The 21,141-nt window shown below is 34.6% G+C and overlaps 1 protein-coding gene and 1 pseudogene across 1 annotated transcript in view; both read right to left on the bottom strand.

Annotated features, from left to right (window-relative positions):
* HTR1A (5-hydroxytryptamine receptor 1A) overlaps positions 1–21,141 on the bottom strand; it is a 400,825-nt gene that overhangs the window by 111,659 nt on the left and 268,025 nt on the right. The window lies entirely within an intron of this gene.
* LOC118606982 lies at positions 389–507 on the bottom strand (annotated as a pseudogene).

Here is a 21,141-nt window from a genome sequence, read left to right as displayed (position 1 = left end):
ATTTGCAGTTTATAAAGTTAAACACGTATCACCTCATAAATCCACTCTTAATTATCCAAAATAAATGAAAACATATTTAAAAAGGCTTTTACGAAAATGCTCGACCGGCTTGTTTATAATAACCAAAAGATGTAAACAGTTCAAATGTCCATCGAGAAGTGAACGGATAAATTTTTGTATATTCATACAATGAAAAGTTATTCAGAAATAACTGAATAACTTCCACATCACTGGAAGTCTTCAAGAAGAGACCAAGAGACAGATAAACCAACTGAGCTAGATGCATGACTTAAATTTTTTTTTTTTTTTTTAGGCAAGGCAACCCTTCATTGACCTCACAGATTGCAAAGACCTTGTCAGTTTACAATCTCCTATTTTTTATTTTTTATGCCTACAGCACCTGGTCTTTCTAGGTGGTCTCCCATTCAAGTACTAACCAGGCTTGACCCTGCTTAGCTTCCAAAATCAGACAGGATCAGGCTTGTTCAGGGTAGCATGGCTATACACATGCCTTTAATCTTTAGAGTGTACTGAAAACACTTAAGAGACTTTGTTAAATACAGAGTCAAAGTATCATCCTCCACCCGCTGCCGCTGCCACTGCCCCCCACCCCCAGAGACTCATTTAATCACACTACAGTGGGACTCGGGTACCTTCATTTTTAACTGGCCAACCTCAGGAAATTCTCAAAGAGATAAGATCACTGACCACGACTGGAGAAGCACTGAAGGGATAGATGGGGTAACTTCCATTCATAATTTTCAATACTTCTAATTCCAAATTTTAAGAGAGAAATCATGAGAAATGTTGATTGATGTATTCTATAATAAGACACATTTCAGTATATTTTCAGTCTAGTGAAGGCTCACTTGCTGGTTCATAGATAGCTAACTGTCTTCTCACCGTGTATTCATTCATATGGTTGAAGGATGGGAGAGCTCTCTGGGTCTTTTTTATAAGAACACTAATATCATTCATCAGGGCTCCGCCCTCATTACTTAAAATCACCCCCAAAGCCCTCACTTCCAATTACTGTTTCACTGGGGGTTTGGGTTTTAACATATCAACTTTGGTAGACACATTCCGTCCATAATAATAGGACTATAGTATGTTTTCTCTTCCCTTCCCCCCAACATGACCACCACATCAATAGGGTCCCTATATAATAATAGTGGAATAGAAATGAAAGAACTATACATCTCAGACCTCAGATGAGAAGTCTCTAAGGACATGCGAAGGCAGGCAGGGAAGAGAAAAACAAGGACACCTGCCGGAGCCAGCCGGCCTAGGACGAACAGCACCTGAGAGGGGGAGTGAGAATTAAGAAAAAGATAAGAGATGATAGATTCGGGAGGGCTCACAGTCACTACTGCAGCGGCCCCGAGAGTTTATTTTGCACAGCATATTTATACCCTACTGAGTAGGTAAGAAGCAAAACACCTGAAACTCTGTAGCTATTCAGCAAAACACCTGAAACTCCTTGCGCAGAGATCACAAAACAGACACTCAGACAAGTACAATTACTGGGGTGAAGGGGGGCCCAGAGAAGTTCACCACCTACATACAACCCAGACAGGACCAAAGACAGTAAACAGATTTTGACAACAGGGCACAGGAAGCGGCGTCCCGCAGCCTGGCCATCATCCAGGAGATATGACTAGGTCCAGTCTCTTCATGGACCCCTGGTGACTGGTCAACAGAAACAGGAACAGAAAGGTACCTTAAAAAGCACTAAATTTCGTAATTTAGTCATTACTTTTCTCATCTCCAATCCAAAATCATGTTATTTTCACTGCTGACTCCATGCTAAAATGTACTAAGTTGTAGACTAATTAACCAATAAAAAAGGAAATCATTAAGTTTTTAAATTTCAAGTTAGAGAAAAAACGTTTACCACACAACAATGAAACTTGAGCAATGCAAGTTTGTAACTACAAGAGTGTCTTCCTTTCAATAATACAATTTTTTAAAAATTCCTTTTTAGGATCCAAACTGTCTCTAATTAGAGTCCATAAACCAAAGGTATCCACGGGTACCTTGCCAGGCCCATGAACGTCATAGTAGCCCTGAAGCCTTTCTCCTACCTTTTTCCATGTCTCTATGTTCACTGTTCCCTCCTCAGGAAACCAAGGACAGACATTCTCCATAAAATCTAAATATTTATTCAGCTGCTGATGCCCTACTTTAGCCCTACGAGCACAGAGCATATTTTTAAGCATATGTACTAAAAGCAAGTGGCTGTTTCCATTACCCATTTTTCTTTTATTAAGTTGACTTTCCTGTTATTTCTTTGTATTTACAAACTCCCGATAATTACCACAACCCTTACTTTTCTGAGCGCTCACTTCACGCGGTGTCCTTCACTGTTGTCACCAGCTCTCAGGTCCCTGTTCAGGCGCCACCCGCCGGAGCCAGCCAGCCTAGGTTGAATAGCACCTGAGACAGTGAGTGAGGATTAAGAAAAAGACAGAGACAAGAGATAGATTCGGGAGGACTCACAATCACTACTGCAGCAGCCCCGAGTTTATTTTGCACAGCATATTTATACCCTACTGAGTAGTAAGACGCAAAACACCTGAAACTCTAGCTTTTCAGCAAAACACCTGAAACTCTGTAGCTATTCAGCAAAACGACTGAAACTCTGTAGAGAACATTCAATTTCCCTCCCCCACACCAGGTGCACCTCCTCCTGAGTCAGCAGACTGCTCAGCTGGCCAACTCTGCAAAAACATCCTGCTTAACTAATAGTCGAGTTTTCCTCAAGATGGCTCCCGACAGACACCAGAGGATATTTTATCTTCTGACACTATTAACTATAACAAACCAGGAATATAGAATAATTTGCAACCAGACAAACCTCACACACCAATAAACTATTTACATTAGTTTCTTTTATCTAGTACATTATGTCTTGCTTTCAACAACAGCAAAAAAATTACAAGGCATACTAAAAGACCAAAAAAAAAAAAAAAAAAGACAAGAAAAAGAAAAAGAAAGAAAGAAAAAGAAAAAAAGAAAAGAAAAAACCTCTGCATTTCAAAGTGATACAGCAAATGTCAAAACCAGGCTCAGATATGACAGAAATGTTGGATTATCAGAGTAGGAACTTGAAATAACTGTGATTACTGTGAGTTCTAATGGAAAAGTTGCAACATAAAAGAACAGATGGATAACATAAAGAGAAAGATGGAAATTCTAAGAATCACAAGAAAATGCTAGATATCAGAAACACTTTAAGAGAAATAAAGAATTCATCTGATGGGCTCATCAATACACTGAACGAAAGTGAGGAAAGAACTGATGAAATTAAAAAGCACAGAGAAAAAAAGAACATCTGAGAATTATGGGACAACTACAAAAATTGAAACACATAATGGAAATACTAAAAGGAAAATAAGAGAAAGGAACTAATATTTGAAATAATAATGACTAAGAACTCTCTAAAATTAAAAACAGACAGCAAACTATAGATTCAGTAAGCTCAGAGAACAGCAAGCAATATATAATACCAAAAGATATATACTTAGGCATATTGTATTAAAACTGCAGAAAATTAAAGAACAAGAAAAAATCTTAAAACAAGCCAGGTATGAGAAACTGAAAATTAAAAAAACCATAGGTCAAATTTTTCATAATTTTTTTTTCTATAAATTTTATAATTTCACATTTTACATTTAGGTCTATGATCTATTATTTAAATTTAGCTCCATGCTAGTTTTTTTTTAAATAATGCAAAAGATATGTGGTATGTTTAATTTTTTTTTGCATATGAATGTCTCAAAATTCCAGCACCATTTGAAAAAAGCTTTTTCCCATTGAATTGTATGTGTACCTTTGTCAAAAATCAGTTGTCTGTATTTGTGTTAGTCTCCTTGATTCTCCATTTGATTATACTGATCAATGTGCATAATCTCTCCTATTATTAAACTCTACAGTAACTGTGAAATAAATTTTAAATCTGGGGAGTGGAAGTTCTAAATTGTGTTCCTTTGTTTCCAAATTGTTTTGGCCATTCTAGTTAATTTCTCTTTTCATACACATTTTACAATCAACTTGTTGATAACTTTAAAAATGCCTGCTAAAGTTTTGAATGTGCTTGCATGATTCACATAGATCAAACTGAGGAGATCCGACAACTTAATAATATTGGGTCTTTCAAATCATGAACATAAAATCTCTATCCATATATATGGGGCTTGATTTCTCACAAGAAATTCTGTGGGTTTTGGTTTACAGATCTTGCATATATTTTGCTGAATTTATGCTAAGAATTTAATTTGGTGCCATTATAAATGACATTTTTAAATTGAATTTAATATTATTCATTGCTAGTATATAAAATTATAATTGATTTCTGCATATTCATCTTGTCTATAGTGACCTTGTAAACTCACTTGTTAGTTTTGATAACCATTTCTAGATTATTTTGGATTATCTACATAAACAATCATGTTATTTTCAAATACATATTTATGCCTCCATTCTCTACATTTCTTACTTCTTTTTCTTGCCTTACTGCAATGTCTAGGACAGGTAGTACAATGATGAATAGGAGTTTAGGGCTAGCATTCTTGCCTTATTCCTAGTGTTAAAAGGAAAGCATTCAGCTTTTCAATTAAAAGTCTGATGTTAACCATCGGGTTATTGTAGACACATTTTATTCAATAAAGGAAGTTCCTTTATATTCCTAGTTTGCTGAGGTTTTATCAACAATAAATGTTACATTTTGACGAACACTTTTTCTGCATCTAGTGTGATGAACATGTTTGTCTTTATTTTGTTGATTAATATAGTAAATAACATTGGTTTCGAAATGTTGAATAAACCTTATGCTCTTGGGACAAACTCCATTTGATAATATTGCATTTTTATAAGGTGATAAGTACTGAGTTATATAGGCCTTTGGTGTATTTATGCTAATTTGGCTAAGAGTTCGGCTTTAATGATTGTTGAAGCTATAGCCTCCAACTTCCTCTAGGGGGCTTTTTTTCCCCCCTCATCTCTTTTGCATTTGGAACTCATTTGTATTACTCCTCAAAGAGAGCACGTCTGGAATCTCCTTCACCTGTAACCCACTGTTATTATTACTGGGGGCTTTTAGTGTGATGGTACACAGGAGGGAAGGGATGTTCCTTAATCTTTTTATTTATTTTTCTGCCTTTAATATCTTATTACATTTATTTGAGTGACACTGATTAATAAAATTATATAGATTTCAAGTACACAATTCTATAATACATCATCTGTATATACTACATTGTATGTTTACCACCCAAAGTCAAATCTCCTTCCATCACCATATATTTGACCACCCTTACCCTTATCTGCCTCTCCTCTTCCCATCTTTCCCTCTGGTAACCAATAAACTGTTTCTGTGTATGAATTTTTGTTTGTCTTGTTTCATTTGCTGCTTTCAGTTTTATATCCCACATACGAGTGAAATCATATGTTTCTCAACTTTTTGTCTGACTTAGTTTGCTTAGCACGATTATTTCAAGATCCGTCCATGCTGTCGCATATGGTAGTATTTTTAATTGTTTCACGGCCTCAGATCTTTGTTGAATAACAGAGTGTGTGTGTTTTCAATTTCCAACCTATCATAGATATTGTGAAATACAACAATGAATATAAAATACATATTACATATAATATGTAATGAATTACTAGATCATTTGAATGAAAAAAACAGACATATATAAGCCCAATTTTTTATCCAATTCGTCAGATATAAAATTACCGAAATTGCTGTAAAATTTCTAAATTCATATTCTCGATTTCAGAATTTATTGTGTCACTAACTGGTAACAGTATGTAGGTTGACACTGGTCTAGGTGAATACTCTGAGTAGTAGTGGCCTAAAGTATAAGAGAATCATGAAGAATCTGTACTGAACTGTTAATAGGGAGAAGATCAGCAGATGGATGAATAAACAAACTATAGCATACACACACACACACACACCCCAGAATATTATCTAGCCTTAAAAAAATGAAGGAAATTCTGACACATGCTACAGCATAGATGTACCTTGAAGGCATTACATTAAATGAAATAAGCCAGACATAAAGGGACAAATACGGTATGATTCCTCATATTAGGAACTTAAAGTAGCCAAGTTTATGGTGACAGAATTGCATGTGCCAGGGGCTAGATGCATGAAGAAATGAGAAGTTATTGTTCAGTGAGTACAGAGTATCAGTTTTGCAAGTTGAAAAGTGTTCTGGAGATGGATGGTGGTGATCGTTGCATAACAATGTGAATGTACTTAATGCCATTGAACTGTACACTTACAAATGGAAAAATAGTAAATTTTATTTTATATGTATTTTACCACAATTAAAAAATATGCATCACAGAACAAATTTGACACCTTCCAAGATGAAAATTTAATCCTTATTCCTGAAGTGTGCTCTTTTCCATGTTAAAAGCTAAGTGGAGATCAGAATAATAAAAGGAAAATATAAATAATGGACTAAGAATGGCTAGGTGGATAACAGATGAATGATCAAGAATCAGTGCGACAGTTTTGCATCTTCACATTCCCCTGAAGTCAGACAAGTTCAATTTTTATCCTTTGTCACTTGCTATCTTCTGCTCCACTATTAAAGAACATATGTTCAAGGGACCAGTGCCATTACACATCTCTCTGCTAATTATTTTTCCTCCACTTTCCCTCTGTTTTGCCTCTTCTACTCTTGGCCCTTCCACTATGATTCTTAGCTATAAGTTAATATTCGGGATTAATACGGACATGACCAATTTATCAAAGTATTATTTGTCCTTGCACTAAACCACATATTGTTTCAGATAGTCTTCTTTTTTCTTAAGTTTTATTTCTTTGCTACTATGTATCTGTTTTGAGACTCTCTCTTGCTGCGAAAGATGCTTTTCTATCTATTCATGATCTAAAATTGTTCCAGAAGTACTAAAGTTTGGCTTCTGCTCAATCTGTTTACCTCTATTGTTAGAAATGTTCTCTGTTTTATCTCTGTGAGCTTTGACCAATTAGTATACTGATTTCAGGATGTTCATGTGCTTAAAAAAAGTTTTTTAATTGTTTACATAGTAGTGAACCTGGAATTTATGGTGCTCATCACTAAACATCATAAATGCATTGCATGTGTCTGTATTTTCTTTCATTTAGAGACAACTTTCATCAGCAGAACAATTGGAATATAAAATTCTGGTCAAGAGCAATGTCTTTTAATAAATAAAGAACTGGATTAAGAAAAATTGGTTGGTTGTAAGTTTTCTTCTTATAAATATTAGCAAACAGAAAATAGAGAACTAGAAAGGTACTTGCCTACCAAATATTTGGATATATTTTCAATAGTTAATATGATTTAATGTTATACAAAAATGAATAAATTACTGGAATGCATAGCTTTATAACAGATTGCAGTATATATAAGTCTTAACATGTGATAAAGGAGGCATTGTAAATCATTTAGAAAGGACTGAATTATTAAATAGTGGGAAAATTATTCAGCTTTGTTAGGCAGGGGTCAATTAATACTGTCTCCTATTCAACATGGAAAGCTATACACCAGAATATATTCAAGAATATAATGGGAAACAAAATGTAAAAGAAAATAATAAATGAAAAATTGCCTCTTTTTCAGGCAGTAAGAGATTTTCTGAGATTAAAATGAGAATAGAGGCTCAGCCCTAAAACATACAAATAAGGTGATACAATTTTAAAGAGCTTACAAAACTGAAACCTTGGCTACATTACAACCTTGGCCTCATCTACTTAGGTATCTACAGAAATCCACTGACAAGGTAGAAAGTCATGAAATACAGGTCCTTATTTGGCCAGATCAAGTGAACAGAGAAGGAAAATGTGGGGATATAATAAATGAAGGCTGAAAGAGAAGTAGCCTGTGATTAAACAGAGTTACTTAGCACAGTTTTATTTAAAGTTCTTAAAATTTTTTTAAAAAATTTCATACAAGAGAGCTGAGGGTGTCTCAAAGTCACGTTACAGAAAATGTGCACATTATTTTTATGTTATTACTGCTGATCATAACCACTTCAAAGTATGTTCTTTTAATATTACACCTGTCATACTTGAGCAATCTATTTTGAACTAAAAAATAAACTTTGGGCATATGAGGTATTTATTAGAAAATAGAGCAATAAGGACAAGTGTAATGGAGATAGGAAATAACTGACCCACATTCAGCAAGCAGAAACTGCACTCCTTGCATAAACTTGAATGTGTACATACAGAGTTTGGTCAAAAAGCTATATGCTTTTCCAGGGCTGGAGTCCAAGTAACTTTGCAGAACATAATGCAAAACAACATTCTTGATGAAAGATTCACTTGAATACTTGGCAACCACATCCTAAATTAATGTTTTCCAAACTATAGGTCAAGACTCATTAGTGGATTATGAAATCTATCTAAAAATGGTGGATTTCAACCAGCATTTAAAAAAATTAGCAAAATGCAGAGAATATATAAATATAACAGACTACATTTTAATGTATCACTCATAGTAAGAACATGTACTATTTGTGGAAGTTTAACATAATCTCGTTTCAGATACATTTTGATAAAGTCTATCCCATTCTGTGCATACAGACACACACACACACACACACACACACACACACACACACACACACACACACTCTTCTCTTCTAGGCTCCCAGTGTGAAAGGTATTTCCTTTGTGAATTAGTCAAAACATTTTGAAATCTACTGTCTGAGAACACCCACTGTCGTATATGAATGGATTTTAATTTGATCAAGAATAGAAGTGGTGTGTGCATGTGGCCATGTAAAATTGTGCATAGGAGTGGACAGGTAAAAATCAAGATCCAGATCATACAGTGAGCTAGCTAGGTGGCAGTCTGGTGAAGACAGAACTCTATACACTGGGGGAGATCTTGGTTCAGCTACTTATTTGGAATACCATTTTACCCATCTAGACCATTATGTTTCAACTGTGAAAATGCTATAAGTTCCAACAGTTTATATATTCTATCATATATATAATATCTTCTATAAGATACTTAATGATTATGCTCAATTGTTCAGCCTTCCTATTGACACATTAGGGGGAAAGGTCAAGGTCTCACAATGTTCTCTCTCCTTTTCTATTCTTTTATCTAGGCAGGCCAAATGAAATCTTACACCAAATCTGTCAAGTGCTGTAATGATCAACTTATTTTTAAGTTGTGTTAGAAACAGCCCAAAGTCACTAAGACCCTTGCTATTGGCACTGGGAGCTCTTATCAAAATTCCAAAATCCTCTCCAGAGGCACCATTGCTTTACTGACAATGCATGCACACCAGTCTTGGTCAACTGGGTGAGTTTTGCTTGGGTCCCAGAACAGGCACAGCATGAACCATGGGTGGCAAATTATAGGTGAAGTTGAAAACAAGGCTTTAGTACCACAAAATAATGAAGAGCATGGACTCAGAGATTATTATATACTATCCACAACTTTCTGGCTGGGTGATCTTGGGCAAGTTAGTCTCTCTGTTCCTCAATTTTCTGATTTGTAAAATGGTGATAATAAACAACCACCTTAGACGGTTACTATGAAAATGAACACACACATACCCCTAGACATTTAAAGGAGTAGCCAGCACAATAATAAGCTCTGATAAATGTAGGTTATCGATATTGTAGAAGTCAGAAATGTCTAATATTTTCCTCTCACAGCTTTTACTATTTCAGTTTTTACTTCATTTAATATGAAGACATACATTTGAAATTGTTTCATATAATTATTCCTGTTCTTGATATAAATACCAAATACCATAAATATACATATTTACATCATCAACTACATTAAGGAAATATGAACTCTCCAACACTTTTGAATAACTTGTCATTTGGGCTATTTATGCTATCCCATCATAATAAAACATTGCTATCAGTAGTTGAACATTTTCTCTCTGCCAGATAGTTTAACGCAGATCTTAAATGTGTAATCTCATTTAATCTTTATAAAATCTACACTGCAGATAATTTATTCTTATTTTATAAATGGACACTTTTCGTGCAGAACTTAAAATTTTTGATTTCGTTTTGTTCTTAACATCTCAAGAGGTGGCTATAAGCACCCCAATTTAGAGATGAGATTAAGTGGTGAGATTAAGTAGCTAAATAATTTACTAATATGGGATTCAAAATTCATTCTCTGGTTCTGGGTCTTCCTGATTTCTACTCTTCCACATCACATTATAATCAAAGTTGCTTCTTTTCAATTAGGGCATAGGACCTTGTCTCCCACGTGACATGTATAGGATGTCCAGAACATAAGAGAGTCTGAAATCTGTGCTGAAAGAGCTGACAAGACAGGGAGAAGCAGGGTGATATCAAGCTGTTTCTCTAAGCTGCTGGGTAGGGTGCAGACTCTAGGAAGTCAGGTGAAGATATATTAGGAGAGAGGAAGTAGCCAGGATTTGGGGAAGAAGAGTAGAGCAACAATATGGCACAACTCTGGGGGCATGCTACTCATATCATAGTTTATGCATCTGGATTCGTGCAGCATAAAATTTACAAGTACATGTGTGATGTCCCTAAAGCAGAGGTTCTCCCAGAACTACTCATGGGTCTGTAGGTAAGCCAGGCTCTTGAATGACAAAGGCAGGGACAACATTCCCAGGAATGCTTCATTGATGTATTCAGAGTGGCATATCCAAATGGTTTGAACAATAATTATAACAGCAAATGTGTATTATGCTTATGACTTTTGGGCACTATTCTCAGAAGAAGGCATCATGTTTACACATCTGAACGCATTTAAACTCAAAGAAACCCTGTCAGCAGAATATTATTGTTTCATCATTTTAATGATGAGGCAACTGAGATATAGAAAGGTTTAAGCAACTTGCCCAAAGTCACACAGATGTGGAATAGGTCCTCCCACTCCAGAATCTTGCCTCAGCTGTAGTGCAGACAGCTCTAAGAGCTGCCTGCCCAACCACAATGATGAGAGACTCTACCACACTTTAACATGGGTAAAAAACAATGTGAAGAATGTGGAAATGAGAAACTTATCCTCAGATAACCTGAAAGTTATCAATACATAGCCCCTTTGACTAGAGAGAAATGCAGGAAATTATAGAGAAATCATTTTTTATTTCATTTTATAAACTAAAACGTCACACTTAGGGTATAAGAATAAAGCAATAAACACTAACACTCTCCAGACTGCTGAATATCTCACATTTGGTCCAGATCCAATGATTCCACTTGCTTAACAATTGTTTGAATTTTAATTTGGTTGGGCAAATATTCAAGCCTCATGAACATTGACTAGCTCCATTTGCCAGTGAGCTTAACGGATGTGCAAGTTTCCTCAAAAAAATATGATCTGAGCTTACCGAGTCAGGTTTAGCAGGACAAAAGAGGATAGAAAAATGTTCTATTGGTTCTCCAACTTGAGTGCAAGTGAGAATCGATATGGAGGGCTTATAAAAAAAATAAAAACAAAAACAAAAAAACAGATTACTGATTTAGTTGGTCTTGGAAACAAGCAAGATTTTGCATTTCTAGTAGGTTTCCAGAATTTGCTCTTGCTGCTGGTTTGGGGAATCACACTTTTGAGAACCACTATTCTAGAATGAATCCTTCAGAGAAGTTGAGGAAAGTAATTATGTATTGGGACAGTTTAAGAATAGGCCGGGTAGACCCAAGCTTGACTTAAAGGCTAGCATCATTTTCACTGGACTGCCCTGACTCCTGCATTATCATTTAACCCTTTGCTGTTTGTTGGATGTGTGCTAGAATAGGAAGCCATACATATTCAGTAATCCTTTATGTTCAAATGAAAAATGCTTTTTCTGCATGGCTCAACATACATAACAACGCTTCAACATAAGGATCATTTTGCTGCCTATTTTTTAACACTGCCCTAATCTTATTTAATTAGTTACTAATACTGCCTGGAGTACTCATTAAATAATTTTCATTTTCATTCCATCCTAAAGCTAAAATGAAATTGCAAAATGGTTTCTATATAGCTCTTGGGAAAATCTAATTGACTCAGTAGGGCTATTAGTCTGTTTATATTGCTGGAAAATAGGTTTTTGCCTGCCCTCAAGGTTACTAAGCCCAGCTAGATGCAACCTCCTTAAAGTTGATATACAAAAAAAAATCGTCATTTCCTTGAGAAAAGGTAAAGGACTTCACCAAGTTCCTTTCTATTTCCCCCCTAATAGAATTTGGAAACATATTTAATTTTTAACAGGATTGTGAAATTAAATTAGCAAAGGACAAATTACTGAATATAATTTGTTTCCCACCATAGCTACCAATGCCTCTTAATTCCATTCTGTTTGTAGGCAATTTATATTGCAGTACAGGAAAGAAATTGAAAGATGATAAGGATAGTGTCTACTGTAATGATTTATAAAACATGTATGTCAAGTGTGTTAAAAAATTGTCAACGAAACAAGTTATGTTTTATGCTTTTAAATCTTCAGATAAAGTTGGTTGATATGAAACTACATTAAAAAAAAAAGTAGCCAAAATTAAAATAGAACTATCATATGACCCAGCCATTCTAATTCTGAGTATTATCCAAAAAAAAAAAAAAAAAAATCCAAAACACTACTTTGAAAAGATATGTGCACCCTTATGTTCATTGCAGTATTATTTATAATAGCCAAGATATGAAAGCAATCTAAGTGCCCATTGATAGATAAATGAAAAAAGATGTGATATATATATATATATATGATGAAGTATTAGTCATAAAAAGAATGAAATCTTGCCATTTGCAACAACATACATGGATAGACAGACCTAGGAGGTATTATGTTTAGTGAAATAAGTCAAACGAAGACAAATATCATATGATTTACTTATACCTAAAATCTAAAAACAAAATAAATGAAAAAACAAAACAAACAAACTCTTATACAGAGATACAGAGAATGTTTTGATGGTTGCCAGTTGGGAGGGGACTTGGGGTATGGGAGAAAAGGTGAAAGAGGTTAAGAAGTACAAATTGTCCATTATAAAAATAGACATGAGATGTCAAATACAACCTAGAAAATATAATCAGTATTATTATAAGTTTTCATGACAACAAAATAGTCCTAATTCCTCTCTCCCATCTTTTGTATCTTTGTTGTTTTATCCTTCCACTTATAAACTACCATTGAATACATTGCTGCTATTATTGTAAACAAACTTTTCTATGTTAGATCTATTAATAAACATATTTATTTTATCTTCACACATTCCTTCTCTAATGCTCTCTTTTTCTTTATGTAGATATGAGTTTCTACTCTATATAATTTTCTTCCTCTTTGAAGAGTTCTTTTGCATTTTTTGTAAGTCAGATCTACTGGCAACAAATTTCTTCAATTTTGTTTCTCAGAGGTGAAAAGATACAAGAATTTGCAAGATACAGAATTCGATGTTGGTGTTTTTTTCTCTTAACACTTAAATATTTCACTGTACTCTTCTTGCTTGGTTTCTGAGTTCTATATAATTCTTATCCTCACTCCTCTGTAGGTAAAGTGTTATATCTTCTGTCTTAAGTTTTTCTTTATCTTTAATTTTTCTGCAATTTAAATATAATGAGCCCACCAGAAGCATTCTCTATTTCTGTTATGGTGTTTTAGATATCTAGCGTATCTTTGTTATTTCTTCTTAGATTTTGCATCTCTCTATTTACACTGGCCCTCTGGTTTTGCATGCTGTCTACTTTATTCATTGGTGCCCTTAGCGTACTATTCACAGTTGTTTGAAATTCTAGGTTTATTAATTCCAACATGCTTGTCATATTTAAATGTACTTCTGATGCTTGCTTTGTCTCTACAGTGTTTTTGTTTTGTTTTGTTTTGTTTTTGGCAGTTGGCAGGAAGTGCCTTTTGGTATACTTTGTAGTTGTTGGTTGAAAGCTAGACATGATATACTGGTTATAAGGAACTTAAATAAATAGATCTTTAGTGGTGAGATGTGCATAGACGGGAAAGCATTTTGTAGTCCCATGACTATGTCTCTGTCTTTTTGTGAACCTCTGTCCTTGGGCTATGATGTTCAAATGTGTTTCTCAAGTTTTTTTTTTTTTTCTACCCCACCAAGTGAGACAGGTTGACTAGAGAGGCCTGGAATTGGCTGCTTCTCTTCTCCTGATGAAAACCTCAATAGGTTAGGCACTGTTAAGTTAAGTTTCTCTTGAGGGCAGGTCTTATTTGGGGCAGAATATTCTGGTATATTACACACACACACACACACACACACACGGGTACTCTTCCTGTCCCCATGCCAGAAGCAAGAAACACTTTTTCTTTGGTCTTCTCTGTGGTTGGACTCTGGAAGCAAAACCCACAAACATGTGGCAGTTCCTCTGTGACTGACTAGGTTCCCTGGAGTTGCTCAGACTTGCACGAATGTCTTCAACAGATTACTGGTTCCTATAAAGGTTCCTGTTCATAGGTTTATGCTCCTGTAAATTATGATTCTGCATATCTACCTGCTCTCTGATTCTGGAGACAGAAGTTTTCCCCGTGACCTCACTTCTCTGACAGATCTAAGAAGCACTGTTGATTTTCACATTGTTCAGCTTTTTACCTGCTGTTAGAATGGAGTAATGACTACCAAGTTCCTTGTAAGCTGAAATGAAAACTGGAAGTAGCTCTATTTTAAAAAAATATTTCCTATTACTAATTTGCTGAGCATTTTAATCATGAATATATGTTGATTGCTTTCAAATTATTTTTTCAATCTATTGAAATGGTTATGTATTTTTTTTTTCCTTTAACCTATTAAAAAGGCAAATTACATTGATTGATTTTCAAAGGTTGAACCAACCTTAAACTCTTAGGATAAACCCTGCTTGGTCATATCCATATACTCGGATTTCAAGTACGAACAATCTAAGAAATTTTATATTTATATTCTTGAGGAATATGGTCTTAATTTTTTTAATAATGTCTTTGCCAGTAGTTTGTGCTGGACTCACAAATAAATTGGGCAGTGATCCTCATCTTTTTTTAAAATTTTTTTGAAAATGTTTGCATAATATTGGTGTAATTTCTTACTTAACCGTACTTTTTGGGGGTAGAGAAGTTGATAACGAATTCTATTTCTTTAACAAAATTAGGGTTTTTCAGATTGCAGCACTTTCTTATATCAATTTTGGTAAGTTCATTTTTCAATAAATATTTTCATTTTCTCTAAGTATCCAATTTGTTATAAAGTTGTAGATGTAATCTCTTATCCTTCTAATCTCTTAGAATCTGTGGTGATACATTCTTGTACATGCCTGATATTGACAGTTTCTTTTTTCTCTCTTATTTGTTTAATCAATCTAGCTAGGCATTTATCAATTTCATTTATTTTTGCCTTTGTTTATTTTCTCTATCGACTTACAGGTTTTTCGTTGTTGCTGCTGTTGGTGATTTCTGCACTTATTATTTCTATTCACTTCAGGCTTACTTGGTTTTGCTATTTTTGCTTTATAAGATGGAGCCTTATGTCACAGGTTTGAGACCTTCTCTAACATAAGAATTTAGAATTGTATGTTTCTCACTAAGCACTGCTTTAGCTACATCTTCTATTATTTCACCTATACTCCTTAGGTTCTTTATAAATGCACGGCTTAATTTTATTGTTAGTAGTGATTTTTATTAGCGATTTATTATTAGTAATTTCTAGTTTAATTATACTGTACTCAGAAAATATACTGTCTTATTTTGATCTACTTAAATATGTTGACACTTGCCCTTATGTCCCAACATGAATTATAGTTGTCATAACTTTGATTTTGATTTGTCTGTTTATAATTTTAAACTTAATTTACATTCCTAATTTTAGTAAGTCTATCACCAACCTCAGAAAGTAGTTACAAAATATGTTATCATCTTTATTTTATGAATGGAAAAAAAAGCAAACCTAGGACCCCAAGTCATAAAAGACATCATGTAAATTTTAAGAGAAGAATACTGTCCCTAACACCTCATCTAGATTTTGATTTTGGCTTCTACAGGTGCTATTTCTGCAATATCAAACTGTCATTTTGTAAGTGTCAAAACTTACATAAGGTAATTAGCAACTTTTCATTTAAAAAAATCCTTTTAGCTATCAAGGTATCTCAGTCTTCCTACTTACCAATACAAACTGATTTACAAACCCAACTTTATTTGCTACTGATGCTCAACATGTCTTCATTATATATTCATGAGCCATTTAGTATTTATATGCAAATCCCCCATAAAACCTCAGATGCTATTCCAAGCCCATCCTCAGGAAGCAAGAAAGAAATCCATTGTCAAGGGGGTGGCTCCATAGTGTAGTGGTTAGCACATAAGCTTTACACACAGAAAGTCCTGGATTCCTGCCCCAGGTGGAGCCATGAACCATACTCCGGGGCACCCTGGGTGCACCAGGCCCTAAGTACGCACCACGAATGTATGGGAGGAGACACTCCACCTTCAGAGATGCAGTTCTTAAGGGCAGATGGCAACATCCGTAGGTCAGGGGTGGAAGTGGGTGGCGGGGGGGGGGGGGCGGTCAAGAAGGAAAGAAAGTGCTGTACACTATTATTTAATGGCCTAGAGAAACTGCCCCAACAGCGACAGGTATAAATAATTCTAGGATGAATATGAGTCAAATAGCTGTATATGTACTGATTTCCCTCAATAAATGGTCAGCTTGTAACTTGCAGTCATGCTGACAAGACCCACTAGCCAAATTGAGTTCTCAAGAGGGAGCTTTCTATTGAGACCATTCAACCAGTCTTTGTTTCTAACTATAGGAGCCAAACATTTTTGGAAAAAATAACAATATCAGAAAATCATTGAGCAACACAGGAAGTACAGAGATAATGGAACAGAGCCACAGGAATTGAAGACAGCACTATTTACTGACCCATAAATCTAATTTTCACACCTGTGTTATACATCCTTCTAGCAGCCAACTTATTTTCTTCATAGCGCTTATCAAAGTTTGTCATTACATATGTATGCATTTATATCTTCTTTAGGCTATACATGCTGAGAAGGGCAAATCCTGGATTTTTCATATGTCTTTTTACTATGACCTACCTAGAACTAGCCACGTGCCCAACATACCTTGGACAATAAAATATTTCTTGAAAAAGCACATGACAGTAATATATTTGCCTAGTAGCTATCTATACTGTAGAGTAACTTTTCTAAAAAAAAATACTCTTGTTTTCTAAAAAGGACAACTCCATTGCCTAGAGACCACCATTCCAAAAAGAATGATCCTGGCCAAAGAGGAGAAAACAAGCAAAACAGTTGTGCTTATAGGGAAGATGGAAGATGCTAAATGCATACTGCAATGATAAGGAAAGAAGTAGCTGTCAGGAACATTTGATAATTGACTTAAAAATGTGAATCTTCCTGTGTTGGATATCAAAGCATAAGTGAAATATCATTGAAGATGAGGGGTTTCAGTTGTAGAGGAAACAGGGAATAATATCAGACCTGCAGCCATAGATTTTATGAGTTTTTGCAAATGTGAGCAAATGAACTGGCATTAAGAATAAGAGCACAGAGATCTATAGATCTGAGGCTTGGGAAGTATTAAATATTAAAGAGTTTGACAACAAAGACAAAGCAGCACACATATATTGTTCTACACCTGTGTTATTGTTCTACAATGAACTTGCCTTGATATTGTTAATAATTTAGGTAAAGAATTAAATTCATAATCTCTGGAAACTTCTATTTCAGCTGGCAAAAATAAAGTTAAATAATATGATTTTTCTACAGCAAGAACTTTTCTGAATTTTTCTAAGACTATTCAGAGAAGCTCTTCTAGGTTAATGCTCCTGAATCCCAATCTGGAAATTAGAGCCCTGCCATCTGCTAACATTTCTCTGCTACTAGATTCTGTTTCTGTGTTCCCAAAACAATTCGGAACACTGATTTCCCACAGTTTAGCCTGCCTACTTCATACACTCGGGACTACCAGATCCCAGATATTAACGACCCTCTGGGACAGCAATTAATTAAATACAGTCCTATTTTAAGGTATAATGATCATTTCCTCTTAAGTAAAAATATGAATTCAAATCTACTACATGCTGACTTGTTTGCTCTAATGCTTTTTAAATACAATTTTGATTGCACAGTGCTGTGCAAATCTACCTTAAATTGGGTTAGGTTGACAAGAGTAAAATTCCAGCAGTTTGTCATACAGGTTTCATCTCATTTTTATAATTGAAACTAAGTGATTTCCTATAATTGCCAGTTGTCAATCTTCTCATCCTCAATATAACACCAATAATAGGATTGGAATTTGTGCTTTATTAGGAATGGCTTTGCCACCTCCTGCTACCTCACTGGAGACACCCTACTAAGAAGGTAGACTGACACCATCCCTCACAGACACTTCAGGATAGGTGAACATTAACTTCGCATTGGCACACAATCAAATGATTTGGGAGAAATTCACATAGCTGACTTATCATTCGGAATCTGTACAATGAAAATCATATTGCTAAAAAGTACTTTTAAAGTCTAGCTCACAGCATCTGGTAGGTCACACTCCAATAACAAAACAAAAACACTAACCAAATGTTCATGAAGAGGTGGGATTGCAAAAGGACACCCATTATATTCAGATGCATAGAGAAAATCTAACTTTAAAAATAATTTCTAATTCTGAGCTCATAAGCCCCTACCTGCTTATGGGAAGTGGACAAGGAGAAAAAAAATCAACTAACTTTTAGTATAATTCAGTAAACTCAGTCTAAGAATCATGCAAACAGTTCTTCTGGGTAATTGTTCTGTTCTTTGAACTAAAATGCCTATTTTTTTCAAATTGTCTGTACTGTCCCTCAGATCATCTCTAAGAAGACATCTGAATATGTTATGTTTGGGGATGATGTGTAATTAAAGGCTTTTGATGGTAGGAAGAAAGAAATTGAATCAACAAGGTGTCCTTTCCCTGTTCTGGCTTGTTATTGATTTCTATGGCAGTACCCTGATTGCCAGCTGGTCTTGAAAATCAGTCTCTCCCTCCTTCCCTCACTCCCCCGCAATGTAGTTTTCCAGATTACTGCCTTGGTGTAAAATCATGTTTAATGCACTCTAATCTCAGTAACATGTCCTTAGATATTCGCAACTTCTGTCTGTAGATGACTCAAAAGGAAATGGGAAAAAGACTTTAGAAGATGGATAGCCTGAGGTTTATCTAGTACACTTGAATCTCTCCTTTAGAATAGATTCTAGAACATCTATGGAGATGGATAGCCTGAGGTTTATCTAGTACACTTGAATCTCTCCTTTAGAATACATTCTAGAACATCTATGGAGACTCTAAAATGTGACATATAATCAATCAGTTTATCAAAACTATTCTTTAAATAAGGACTCAAGACCAGAAATGATTTTAAAAACTTATCTAAAATAATAATCTACATATATTAGAAATGTCTCAGATTCTCATCAATCTTTGAAAGATATGGGATTATAAAGCATGGAGATAAATATGATAAAAAAAAAACACTAATCAATTTTATCCAGCTACTATTCTCATTTTACATGATTCCTCTCCTCTGATACAGAGATGTTTAAAAATTAAAGAAATAAAAATTTTCTTTCCTATTTTTTGGATTTCAAGTCAGTGTGATATCAAAGCTTAAATCAGGAATTGCTTTAGATCCACCTGGGCTGTATCTGCCTCAAGTCAGAATATACAAATTATTCTTCAGGGTTTTCAAATGCCAAATTCACCTTTTTTATTGCCCAACCCTTGTATCCCGCCCGCAAAAGGGGGGGGGGGGGCTCAATGTAATATTTACTTTGAGTAATTTTCTTCATTAAAAAATATAGTATATAATTATATATAAGATTATAGCATGTATAATTATATAAATTTAATATGTTCTTATATATAATTATATATATTTAATTTCTAATTTTCTCTAACAGAAAATAAGGGTGTTGTAGGTCTGATAAAAACAGGTGAAAGGTGAAGTGGTCTATACTGGAGCACGGAAACCAAGCATTCCTTTATAGACCATTTTCCTTTCTTAAAAAGAATAAGTGACGCCGAGAGAGTCTCAAATACATAGTGTCTCCACAGAGCAATACAAAATACAATTAGTAAAATTTAAAAATATACATGTATCTGTCAGAGAAATAAGTCAAAGAGAAAAAATAAATACAAGTCTACTGTTGCTAGGCAGTGGGTTAGACTGGGGTTAGCAAATTTTAACTTTGACTTTCACCTGAACTTTAATGGGAAGGGGATATTTGCTCTCTACAAAGTGACCAATTTCCAGGATGCAGTCCTGTCTATTAAACAGTCATATCCTATGGGAGAAAGTACTGAGAGTTGTGTCCCTCATTGTGCGTTCTGACAGATAACCCAGGAAGGTATGTTCTATGGAAGCAGAACACAATTCACATATTGGTGTTGGTCATTTTCTTGACAGTGTCTTGCATGTAGAGTTTGGAATGTCTGCTTTTCTTGGGCTACGCATCCTGATTTAGGGAATCATTTCTTTATCTGCCTCCTTGCCTCAAGTTGCTTATACTCGATGAATTTTTTAAGGGAGATGATGTGTGTAATGCTTAGAGTATACAATCTGATCTCAAATAGAACTGGATCTAATCATCTACTCTGTCAGTTACAAATTGACTATTTTGTACAATTTATGAAATAATAATAAAGTTGATTTAATAAATGTGAGGAGAGCAGAGAAAAATATCTAAAAAGGGGAAACTAATAAATAGAGGTTATTTCTATAATATATTAAACATAGTATAAAGCTCCCCTGGTTATACAATATAGATTGAGATGGATAAAGTGAATCACTGGATGAGAATAGGAACTCCAGAAGTATATATAAAAATGTATTTGATAAAGATGCAATTTCAAATTAGTGGAAAAAAAAATTTGAGTAGTCATATATGTTGTACTACTGGTAGGGGTCAGTCTAGTTTTACTTTATTCTTTGTACAAAATAAATTTCTGTTATACCAAAAATTAAAAATATAGAAGAAACAAAGAAATGCTAGAACAATTCAGATTAATTTAAAAAATAACGTTTTATGGATAGTATTTCTAAAATTCATATGAAACCATAACATCCTAAAGGCAAGGAATAACAAATTTAAATTTTTTGTTGTTTTATGCTTCCTCAAGTAAAACTCCCCTTAAATTCAGAACAGCCGATGGACTCAAGA

This window comes from Rousettus aegyptiacus, unplaced genomic scaffold, assembly GCF_014176215.1.
Source record: "Rousettus aegyptiacus isolate mRouAeg1 unplaced genomic scaffold, mRouAeg1.p scaffold_m13_p_8, whole genome shotgun sequence".
Taxonomy (NCBI): Eukaryota; Metazoa; Chordata; class Mammalia; order Chiroptera; family Pteropodidae; genus Rousettus; species Rousettus aegyptiacus.
Note: the sequence above shows the minus strand (reverse complement) of the source record. Positions and strands in the feature narration are given on the sequence as shown.